Genomic DNA, 12133 nt, shown 5'->3' with positions numbered 1-12133 from the left:
TGATGAGATTTACAAGCAGGTTTCAACTGTAGCATCTTTTAAGCACTTGTGTGAAGTGATTAAGAGCAGGGTGTTAGCCAAATGGACCTCTCTACAATGCTAGGAAATTTATTTTGAGACACTCCAAAATAACTCCCTGAAAGACCTGCAGAACTCTCTTCTGAAATTTTCAGAGAAAAAATAGAAATAAGTGCTCGTACAAAATGAGAAATGGAACAAGATGGCCAAGCGCCAAGCACAGTGGTAGCAGAAGGGCAGCATGTGGTTTTGGCAACTCATCATAATCCTGAGTTCTTCTGCACATGTTGGGTCACTCCTCTCCAGAGGAGTCCTAGAGCAGAAAACAGCAGACCAAGCCAAATTTACTCATTACAGTGGCGATGCATGCAAAAGCAGTGACAAATCTCAGAACATCTCCCTCATTTTCTCATGAAATGCATACTGAATGTTTCAGCTGAGCTGCTAGAGGCAAAAAGTTAACTCACCATCCAAGTAGCTGCAGTTTTCAATGTCTCTGTTTTGTGCAACCATTTGCTAAAGATCACCACTACTTGTCAGCTGAAATGTAAACTAAAGCTAAGTTCATCAATACGATACCAAGCTCTACCTCTCCTTTAAATCATAACCAGTGAGGGCAATGAAGGTCCTGTGTGAGTGGCTGAAGGCGGTTGGAGGATGGATGGCGGCTAATGGATTGAGGTTGAATCCTGACAAGACAGAAGTACTGTTCTTGGGGGACAGGGGGTGGGCTGGTGTGGAGGATTCCCTGGTCCTGAATGGGGTAACTGTGCCCCTAAAGGACCAGGTGCACAGCCTGGGAGTCATTTTGGACTCACAGCTGTCCATGGAGGCGCAGGTCAATTCTGTGTCCAGGTCAGCTGTCTACCAGCTCGATCTGGTATGCAGGCTGAGACCCTACCTGCCCGCGGACTGTCTCGCCAGAGTGGTTTCCTGCATCCTGGTTAACCACTCTATCTTCAGACTGGAAAGTATAAAACTCACACAACTTCCTATCTTCCTATCTGTTTCTGATGTCAAGGTCCCTGACTTCACATATTGATGACTTTTCCTTTTCTGATGGTTGTTTCTGACCTGGTTAGAAGATCAAGCCAGGAACATGTGGAGGACATTGCCGTAACAGGCAGAGTACATTTATTGAAAGATGACAGCTCTAGATGCCTTGAGGTCACAGCCTTTGACTGTGATCTTTAAAGGGCTCTTAACGGGCAAATGTCATAAAGTCCACTTCACAGATCAGAAAACCCAGATTTGCCCAGGTGTGTTCACTGGGAGAGCTATGCCCTAATTTGGTTCCATGATGCCTGTACTTTACATTTTAAAGCATATCTATGAAACATATTTTCACTGGTATTTTGTAAAGCACCAGGGGACTTGAACCAGGGGAAGCTGGGTCCAAGCCAGCAGGATGCAGAAGCCTTATTTCCTGCAGTTCTCAGGCCAAGAAAAGTTAATGGAGCCATATTTGCTGTGAAATACTACCACCCATGCAATGACCAGGGTGGGTACTGTGTCTCTTCATTCTAGTTGGATGAAGTGGCTTGCAGAACCAACAGGGGCCTGGTTGGGAGCATCGGAAGCTGCCTTTGATTGAATCAGACCATTGGTCCATCTAGCTCAACATTGTCTACTAGGACTGGCAGCAGCTTTCCAGGGTTTCAGACAAGAGTCATTCCCAAGCCTACCAGGAGAAACCTCAGCATGCAAGCAAATGCTCCTTCCCATGCTTGTCACTATGTAAATGCTGCTCTGGGCTTGGTTTCTCAGTCTGAGCCTTTTGCCTTTGGGAAAGGCTGCTGAAAACTGAACCTAGCTTTGCTTCTTACTTAGCTGTTTTCAGACCATGGTCCATTTTGGACCAGGTCCTTGGACCCTAAGGTCCCTGTTTGTTTGCTCTCACCTCTGACCGCAGTCTGTCCTTGCTGCTTGCCTATGTTTAGCAAGATGTAAATGTGTTTAACCATTCCAGTTAAAAGCCCAAAAATTGATAACAAGTAGTTAAACCACAGAGCCTAGGGCTTGCTGCAGGTTCGTGGTTCGAATCCCTGCGACGGGGTGAGCTCCCGTTGCTTGGTCCCTGCTCCTGCCCACCTAGCAGTTCGAAAGCACGTCAAAGTGCAAGTAGATAAATAGGTACCGCTCCAGCAGGAAGGTAAACAGCGTTTCCATGGGCTGCTCTGGTTCGCCAGAAGTGGCTTTGTCATGCTGGCCACATGACCCAGAAGCTGTACACCGGCTCCCTTGGCCAGTAACGTGAGATGAGCGCCGCAACCCCAGAGTCGGACACGACTGGACCCAATCGTCAGGGGTCCCTTTACCTTTATTAGTATCTTTAATTAGTATACAGGTGCAATATTCACATCTCGCTGTCTGCAGGAATAATTAGTTTCATGGAACAAAGTTGTTACGTTAGAACTTCTCTCAACCCCCTCCCCCTAGCTGTTCACACACAAATCATTTCATGTGAAGAAATTAACCTCCAAATGCCTTTCTCTATTTGCCATTGTTAGTGGGAACTGAATTCAAGAATAAGAAAACTCTTGCAAATAACGCTGACTGTTTTAAAATTATCTCATTAATGTTCAAGGCTGCATACTCATCTTTTTCTAACTGTAAAAACAAGTTCCTGATTGTAGAGTTTTAATATCTGTCTCAAAAATACAGGGAAAAATGTGTCAGCAGCAAAGGAGCACTGAATGCAGCTGGCCTAATATACAAAGTATATGATTGTGTGTGATTAACAAAATTGTGCCTTCATGACTGGCTAATTTATTTAAGGCTTTCATCTCAGCAAATGCTCAGAGGCTTGAAGATTTTTTCCCCAGCCAGAAGAGTCTGAATGTGGGGTTGTACTGTCACCTTCCACAACCAAATACTGTGAGGTAACTCTTTAACTGCCTATTTTCTGTTAATTGCTGTCTTCCCTTTATTCCACTTTAATGCTACATGCTCCCTCCAGGAAGAGGCAGAAAAACATGGAGTAGCTGGAAAATGTGCAAAGGAGGGTGACCAGAATAATAAATGGTCTGAAAACCAAACCTTATAAAGAACAGTTGAAGGAGTTGGGTATATTCAGCTTGGAGAACAGAAAATTGAGAGATTTGATTGGCAGCAATCTTCAAATATCTGAAGGACTGTCACATGGAAGATGGAGCAAACTCGTTTTCTGCTGCTCCAGAGGGTAGGATCTGAACCAATGTATTCAAATTACACAAAAGGAAATTCTGACGAAGCATTAGGAAGAAGTTTCTGATGCAAAGAGCTGTTCAACAGTGGGATGGACTACCTCAGAAGGCGGTGGACACTCACTCCTCTGTTGGAGGTTTTTAATGACAGATGGGATGAGCCTCTATCAGGGATTATTTAGCTGGGATTCCTGCATTGTAGGAGGTTGGACGGGATGGTTCCTTCCAACTCTACAGTTCTATGATTCTATGACACTTCTGTCGAAACATGGTACATCATATTATTCCACACACACACACACACACACCCCAGATGGAACCATGACAGAAGAAAACCAAAAGGAAGGTATTTTATAACAAACAAGCTCACTGAGGCAGAACATTGCCTTCATCCTGCACTGCTGAAAACAAAAATGAACTGGCTGCCAATTAGCTAGTGGGCATAGGAGCCAACTCCTAGGGCCCATAGGGGTTTTGGCCCCCACAATAAAATATTTGAGAGGGTCGTGCCCCCACAAAGTAGATGGGCATTCCCATTCAAACTGTGTGTGTGCATGTGCCATGCGACTGATTATGTAGGGCAGGGCTTACCTTTGCTCCCACAATATTTCATTCAAGTTGGCACCCTTGCTACTGGGCTATGTTTAAGGTAGAATCAGAGAATTGTAGCGTTGGAAGGGACCATGAGAGCCATCTGGTCTCCAGCCTCCTGCCATGCAGGAATCTTTTGCTCCACATGAGGCTTGAACCCACGGCTCTGGGATTAAGAGTCTCATGTTCTACTGATTGAGCTACCCCCAGGTGCTGTTATTGGTGCACAAAGCTGTTGTACAAAACGCTACACAGCTTGGGACCAGCATATCTGAAAGAGTGTCTCATCCACTGCATCCCCAACTAATCACAATGTTCTGCAAGACAGGGCATCCTGAAGATTCCATCCTATCAAGAGGATCAGCCACTACCCTCTGGAACTGCCTCCCACTTCATATCAGACAGGCCCCTCCTCTATTGTGTCTATTGCACCTCCCAATGCTCTAACCACTATGCAACACTGGCTACCCTTATATCTTTCTTTTTTTAATGCCATGCTTCATAAAATTTAACAAAATCAGACAACAAAATGCATCTTTATGATTGCTATAGAAACTCAGCCATCATTAGCAATCCTAGTGTCATTTTTTTTTAAAAAAAAGAAACAAAATAATCCTGATAGAACAGTAGACATTTGTGGCTTGCTGCTGCTGTAGCAGCAGCTATATACTAAGCATCACATTAAATATGCTTAGGGGGTCCTATGCAGCCATTCTGGCACCATTTGTGTTTTGCACAATGCCGTCAGTTTTTCTATTTAACTCAAATCATTTATCAATCATTCCCCAACACCAATAAATCTCCACACCTGGGGACCCTTAAATATAAAAATAAGAAGCTGTTTTTTTAAAAAAAAAATTAGTGCAGCTATTAAAGAGGAAAGGGGCAATAAACCCAACTCGCAGTGTACATTTAGAAAGCTCTCCCGAAATGAAGTAAACATTGAGGAGCAAGAATATGAAAAGGGCTTTCAGAATTTCCAGCAGCTACTATCCCGTGCAAAAAATAATAATAAAATCATTATAACCATTTTTGTGTATGTAGACAGTTCAGAGTAAATGGACAATATGAAAATGAAAGCAAAGAGGGAGAAAGGGAGGCTTAAAATTAAATTCGACCCTCACCCCTTTCCATAGTGTTACAATAAATTATTGGTAAATGTTTGCCATTAAAGAAGTGCAAATCTCTAGTGTTTAAGATTAATTTAAACAGAGTGCAATCCAAGCATAATACTCAGTGCATAAAATTCCCCTCTCATGAGTCTTGTCTCTGATGTGTTTATGGTCTCTGGAGCAGCAGTAATTAACGATTAAAAAAAAACAAAACCACAGGAGCAGAGTTTGGTGTGTTGCAGAATTCCAAAATAAAAGTCATATAACCAGGCTGCGACAAACATTAGCTGTACCCAGAGCTGGGACTGAGATTTTCCAAATGAGAGTCACTGGCGCTTCCTGCAGAAACTTGGGACTGGAGTCTAATGTGCAGGGGGCAGGTGGCAGTGCTCTAGGCCAATCTCAAGGCTTCATACTGTCTGCCAATCACAGGCACTGATGTTGCGCATCACTGTCCCCATCTGTTCCTGAAAAAGAAGCCTGAGCGCTCATCGAGGACAGCTCCCCAGGCTAAGACATAGGCTCAGCCTTGAAGCCCTGGAGTCTCTAGCATCAATCAATGTCAACTGAAGGGCATGTACAGAGCATGTACTTGGCGTGCAGAAGGCTCTATATCCAAAACTTGTCATCTCCATGTAAAATAGGTGATGGGAAATACATCTCCCTGAGACCCCGGAAAGCTGCTGCCCATCAAAAGAGAAACAGTCCAACCTGATACACGGCAGCTCCCTATGTTCCTAATATCCACAGCAGTACAGATTAAATGAGGTGGGTGGGTGATGGAATAAAACCATTCATTTAGAGCAGTGACTCCCAAATAGCTAAGTACCCCTTAGGGACCACAGACCATGAATTGGGAACCACTGACTTATAATATTGGGAGAAGCAACACATCCATTGTCACCAATGGCCATTACACATGGTTTAAACCATTTTTAACCAAGTTCACATATTTGTCCACCCCTAGTCCAGAAGATGATGAATTGTCTGTGGCGGAGAAGTGGCGGTGGCAACGAGGTTTGATGTGAATACAGAAGATGTGCACAGGCCTCCAATAGCTTAATGAAAGCTCCATAGAGAGGAGGGAAAACAGGGCTCTGTTATACTCTATGGGTATTTCCTACAGGCAAGGGCACAGCACTCACAGAGGGAAGAACTGCACCTAAAGAAAAATGGCTAATTGGCTAATTGGGGGTGCTACTGCACTGCTGTTAAAGAAAAATCTCCACAAAAATGATATTATTTGTAATATTACTATTTAATTATTAAAATGGGTCAGTGGATCCTCTGGAAATTCCCTTCCTATTAATTTTTTGTCACATGAAATGCTAGTAGTTGCGTTCTCACTATGAAGCATTCCAATGGCGCACCTAAAATAGAAGAAAAAGCACACCGCACTGGTTTCTAATGGCAAAGCAGAAAAGCTCTGCTGTCTGAGGCAGGAGGCTCATCAAGGCCCTCCACTCAGCAAAGCATTTGCCTGTGCCAAATGCAGGTAGGGACCATATTACCAAGAAACAGGGCCAAGAAACCTTATGTGTTATGCACTTTGGAAACAGTAGAGGTCTCTTTCTGTAACCCTGTTGCTGTTTATTATCCGCAGAATCACTGAAACCATAGCAAGACCACAAACCCACGGGAATCGTGAACTTCTGACGCAAAACGACAGGTCGCACAGACTTTTCTAAGCAGAATTTATAGGATCAGATAATTTGCCAAACCAAACGAACCATTGTAAACCACCACTAATGGTGTCAGAATGCCACTCACTGAAATTGTGCATTAAGAACCCCCACAAAGTATTATGAGGATATTCTCCTAGGACACGTTTTATGGCTGATATTCAGAACCAGGATCTGGCCTTGGGTTTCCATCCATATGTAATTCATAAACATGTACCAGAGCGATACTCAAATATTTGAGTGGCCAATCTCACCTTGAAAAAAATGGCAACAGTTGCCACTAAACTTCTACTGTGTAATTCTTTGCAAAATACAAGGCTCAAAAGCAAAACTATACCTGGGCTGGGTTAGGCTCAGCCCAATTTTATATTTGCAAAAATAACATTAAACTGGGGTGAGTAAGTAATTCAACACAGAGGGCTATATTGGAATTATTTGCCATGAACATCCTATCTGGAATAATGAGGACTGTAAGCTTGAAAATAAATCAAGAGAACTAATACCCTCAGGATTCAAACAAGGCATTGAAAGCAGTAGTTTTTACTCCAGCACCTGGAGGAGGCGAGTGTTTTTCCCCAAGGTGGAAAATGCAGCTGTTTACACAGGCAATTCCTTGACCTCCTTATCCATCTATCCCATTTTAATTGTTTTAGTGAATTTTTTAATTATGGATGCTTATACCTGAATGCATTCTATAATTGTAAACCACTTAAGAACAACATGGAGACAAATGCTACATCTGAAGCCTCTTTATGTTGAGGATGTTGAGACTAGAATCATAGTTGGAAATCTCGCTGAGCAGAAAGCCATTTCTAGTACAGTGGTACCTCGGGTTAAGAACTTAATTCGTTCCGGAGGTCCGTTCTTAACCTGAAACTGTTCTTAACCTGAAGCACCACTTTAGCCAATGGGGCCTCCTGCTGCCGCTGCGTCACTAGAGCACGATTTCTGTTCTTATCCTGAAGCAACGTTCTTAACCTGAAGCGTTATTTCTGGGTTAACGGAGTATGTAACCTGAAGCGTATGTAACCTGAGGTACCACTGTAAAGGAATAGCAAAGGAAAGAGGGATCTTGCTATGTTCTTCCTCTGTTCCAGTATTGGCTGCGACAGCACGATCAGTGCCCATTAAGGGTGGAGGAAAATTAGATTCAGTTCACATTCAAAGGTGAATTTACCTGATTTGCACTTTCCAAAACAATATGCAAATCAAAATACAGCAATCCTCCAAGATTCACACTTCTCTGAACGTTGCAGTGCTGCTCTCAATCAAAGTAATGCGTACAAAAGTGCACCCATGAGGTTACAGTGTGCCTAGAAATATACTGGTGAATATAACATACAAAAAAAAAAACCACAGTTGGCAAAAAAGAAGACATGTACATTAGGCAAATTTTTAAAAGTTTATAAAAATGCATATAAAAAGGTTTATATTAGGAGCTACAGTTCCAATGGATTTTCACAGTGGCTTATTATTTTTTTTACACAAATTGCAACCTGCAAAAATGCGGAGAACTGAATTTAAGGACGGGGGTGGGCATGTTGGAGTGAAATGAGAAAGCGAGAGAAACCCAAACTGACATGTTCAGTCATCCCTCCTGTCCACTCCCTTTGCCTATTTTCTTTCAGCCTGGGATTTATTTATTTATTTGTTTATTGAAGTGAGGCCTTCAGCCGCCCGCTGCAGATTACACAGCTATTTTCTGCTACTGTGGAAAACTACCCAAAAGAGGCAGTCTGGTGTCAAGCAACAGTGTTGACTTTGTTTTCCCGCTCCTGCTCACCCTGCTACCTTCCAACTCAGACGCTCGGAAACCCACGGAGGGAAGAATGAATGTTTTTATTCTATTCGGGGCTACTCTCGGATGCCGAACATTCCCTCCCCGCTTCACCTTTAAGCCAAAGAAGTCATAGATAGCTTATTGAACAAGCTTCTTGCCCACGTCCTGCACATTGCAGCAGAACCCTCTGGAAACACCCACAGGGAATGAATACCTTTTTTAAAGAAGAAGACGAAGTCTAAAACAGCTGTTGAAATATAATAGGCTTACTCAATTACACAGCGTTCCGATTAACACTGTGCACTTGAAATTTTATTTAGTCCTCTCCTTTCATGCAACTCAGCGGTTTGGAGACAGTTATCCCCAATTTAACAGGCGTTGCAATTTAATATCTATTGTATCTCATTGTGCTAACAGTATCACATTCTTCCGGGGAGCCTGTTATATGCCAGTAGGATGTTCAAGCTCCTTTTAATCCTACGTAAGTCACCGTCCTTCGATGCTGCCCAAAGATGCCCCAGTAAGGATTTGATCTGCTCCGTTTCAAAACAGATCCTGGATCTCTTTCATTCTTAAGCATTTGCCGGGGGGGGGGGGGGTTGGGGAAGCAAACCGCTGGGGAGTACAGGTGAGTTTGTGAACAGCCCCCTTCTTTGCTTTGTGTTGCTTTAGCGGCTCTTTTCACGTCACCCTAATCAATCTCATCATTCACACGGGAAGAATTAGCTAAAAGGCTCTTTAACAATGCATGGCTTCTGAAATCACAACGCATCCTCTTCCCTTTTTCAAGGTCCTGAAAAGATTTGCCCATGCAAATAAATAATTAAAAGCAAATCCAGAAAGGTAAACCAGACAGAAGAGAATACCGCCCCCCCCATAGCAGCAGAGTGGCTCAGTTTTCACTCCAGGGGGTGGGGAAGAGATGGGAGAGGCAAGTCTGTGCCAAAAGTGGTGAGCTTTATAAAGCCCTACCTTTATCGATCACATTTGCACCCCACACCAAGAAGCTCAGGGCAGCTTACATTGGTGCTTTCCTTCCCTTCTTAATGGAGGCCATTCCTTATGCTCTGCGGATGCTTCAGAGTGCAATTTCCATCAGCGCCAGATGGCACAGCCAGGCTGTCTTGGTGGCACCAGGTTGGGGAAGGCTGGCAGATAGGCCATAGCCTGGAGAGATTAAGCCAAAAGCCAAAGGACAAGTGATGCAGGAGACACAGAATGGCAGCTTGCAACATTTCTCTATTTGAAAGTTTTCTATACTCTCTTGTTTCTCCAAAGAGGCTCGAGGCAGCTAATGAACAGTGATAAAAACGGAATCGAACAAACACGATCCTAATAAAACCAAAAAGAAAAAAGAAAACCACCCAATAAAACACCTAAAGCAATAAACTAACAATATCCAGCCTGTTTAACAACTTCCAGAACCACAAAGCATAACACAAAACTGACTCAGAAAATTACTCAGTGAACCCAAGCCCCTTTGAAAAAGCCAGGTCTTTACCAGCTGCCTGAAGCAGTATAGTGATGAGGTATAACAGATCTCTCTCAGTGAGGCATTCTGTAGGAAAGGTGCCAACACAGAAAAGGCCCTACCATCGGTTCCAGGGAGGGGGGTAGGAGGTGTTGGCTTTGGTGTGATAGCTTCCCCCCTGTTGTTTTTCCAGCTGAACTCACCCTCTGAAAGTGTTATTATATTGACACCCATCTTTTCTCTCTCTCTCCCAACCAAACAATGTGCATATAAATGCGTATGTTAGGGGAAAGTGTGCATAAAAAACATGAAAATAAATGTGCATATCAGGCAAAATGGCATACAAAAATGTGGCGAAGTTTGCACTAAAATGCAGGTGAATTTTCATGAGGTCACACACACACACACACATCCAATGCTCACCTTACATGACTCTTTACAGGTGAGTACAGGTGGTGAAGAAGAAGAAGAAGAAGAAGAGGAGGAGGAGGAGGAGGAGGAGGAGGAGGAGGAGGAGGAGGAGGAGGAGTTGATTTGATATCCCGCTTTTCACTACCCGAAGGAGTCTCAAAGCGGCTAACATTCTCCTTTCCCTTCCTCCCCCACAACAAACACTCTGTGAGGTGAGTGGGGCTGAGAGACTTCAAAGAAGTGTGCCTAGCCCAAGGTCACCCAGCAGCTGCATGTAGAGGAGCGGAGACACGAACCCGGTTCCCCAGATTACGAGTCTACCGCTCTTAACCACTACACCACACTGGCTCTCAACTGTGAGAAGGGATGCTACTTTGCTCATTAATTTCCAGTATATTTTTTGCTATCAAAGTGGTCCAGGTGAATCGTGAGCTGCCTTCAAGGTATACAAATTCTATGATTCTGTTCCAATAGTTGGGAAAAAGCAGGAGCAGGGGGAGGAAGGCGAGCTGTAATTTATTCAAGACCTCCTATATCATATTGGTTTTTGACATCTTCCTAGCAATCCTTGCTCCAGGAAGACTGCAGCATTCAGGAACAAATATTTCCCGCAGTCCCAGATGAGTTTAAAAATACCAGGAGTTTCAGCTGCTTTATTTTGTTTTTTTGTTTTTTCATTGCAGCAAATGTATAGCGGAGAGAAACCGATAAATTATTGACATTAGGAATCACAGAATCATAGAATCTTAGAGGTGGAAAGGACCCCAAGAGTTCATCTCGTCCAACCCCCCGTAATGCAGGAATCTCAGCTAAAGCATCCATGACAGATGGCTACCCGACCTCTGCTTTAAAACCTCCAAGGAAGAACAACAACAAAGCAGCACAGGTGAGTTATGTGCTTGCTGATTTCATTTTCTTTCCGGTGGGGTTGGGAAGATCCCCGCCAGTTCTGATAACAAGAGATTGAACGGAAGAGCCGCACGAGATTTCAGAAGCAGAGCTGCTCTTAAGAGTTAAGACACAAATCACTTTGCAGGTGATTAAATATATTTTTTAATAAAAATTCCTCCTGCACGTACTGTTGCTGGGAATGTTTATTTGTCATATCAAATCTGCTCATATTCTGCATTTCACTCAATGAAACAGGCACCTACCAGAGCTCATGCCACTGTGTGCTTCTAACAGCACAATCCAGTTACTCGTAAACAAGTTCTACCAAGTTCAGAAGGGTTTATTTCCAGTCAAGAAACTGGATTCTTTGCTGGCTTTATTACTTGGCTGGGTTTGAGGCTACTCTTCTGCACTGAACAAGCAAAATGGTGGAGGCATTATGAGTTCTTCTTAGACTGAATCTGGGGAGACTCAGGCTGAAATTCTCACTCAATCATTTATCTCCCACTGGGTGACTTTGGGCCATTCAGTCTCTCCACCCCAGATGGGTCTACCTCACAGGGCTGTTGTAAAAAAAAAAAAACCAGGGGCAAGGAAGAGAAAAATATGAACCACTCTCAACTCCTTGGAGGAAGTGCATGATAAAAATGCAATAAATACATTTTGATTTGTTATTATTAAAAATACCTATTTTATTCATCTAATTTTTGATTGATAAGACAGCTAGTCTCTATTGTGTGGCAAGTCATTTTGATGTTAAGTACTGTGGGACTATGACATTGTGAAGATTTTCACAATTATAAAGTGCTGCTTCACACATTACTTTTACCCACCTAGGTGGGTTTTTTTTTTTTAAAGTGTACTCCCTAAAAATGTAAAGTGAGAACATACCCAGGATGTGTGACCAAAAAAAGCTTGCCAAAACTCATCTAGCCCACTGGCCAGGATCCTTTCCTCCTGAACCATGTAGGAACAAATGATACTGCCAGGTA

This window comes from Lacerta agilis, chromosome 10 (genome assembly GCF_009819535.1).
Source record: "Lacerta agilis isolate rLacAgi1 chromosome 10, rLacAgi1.pri, whole genome shotgun sequence".
NCBI lineage: Eukaryota > Metazoa > Chordata > Lepidosauria > Squamata > Lacertidae > Lacerta > Lacerta agilis.
Note: the sequence above shows the minus strand (reverse complement) of the source record.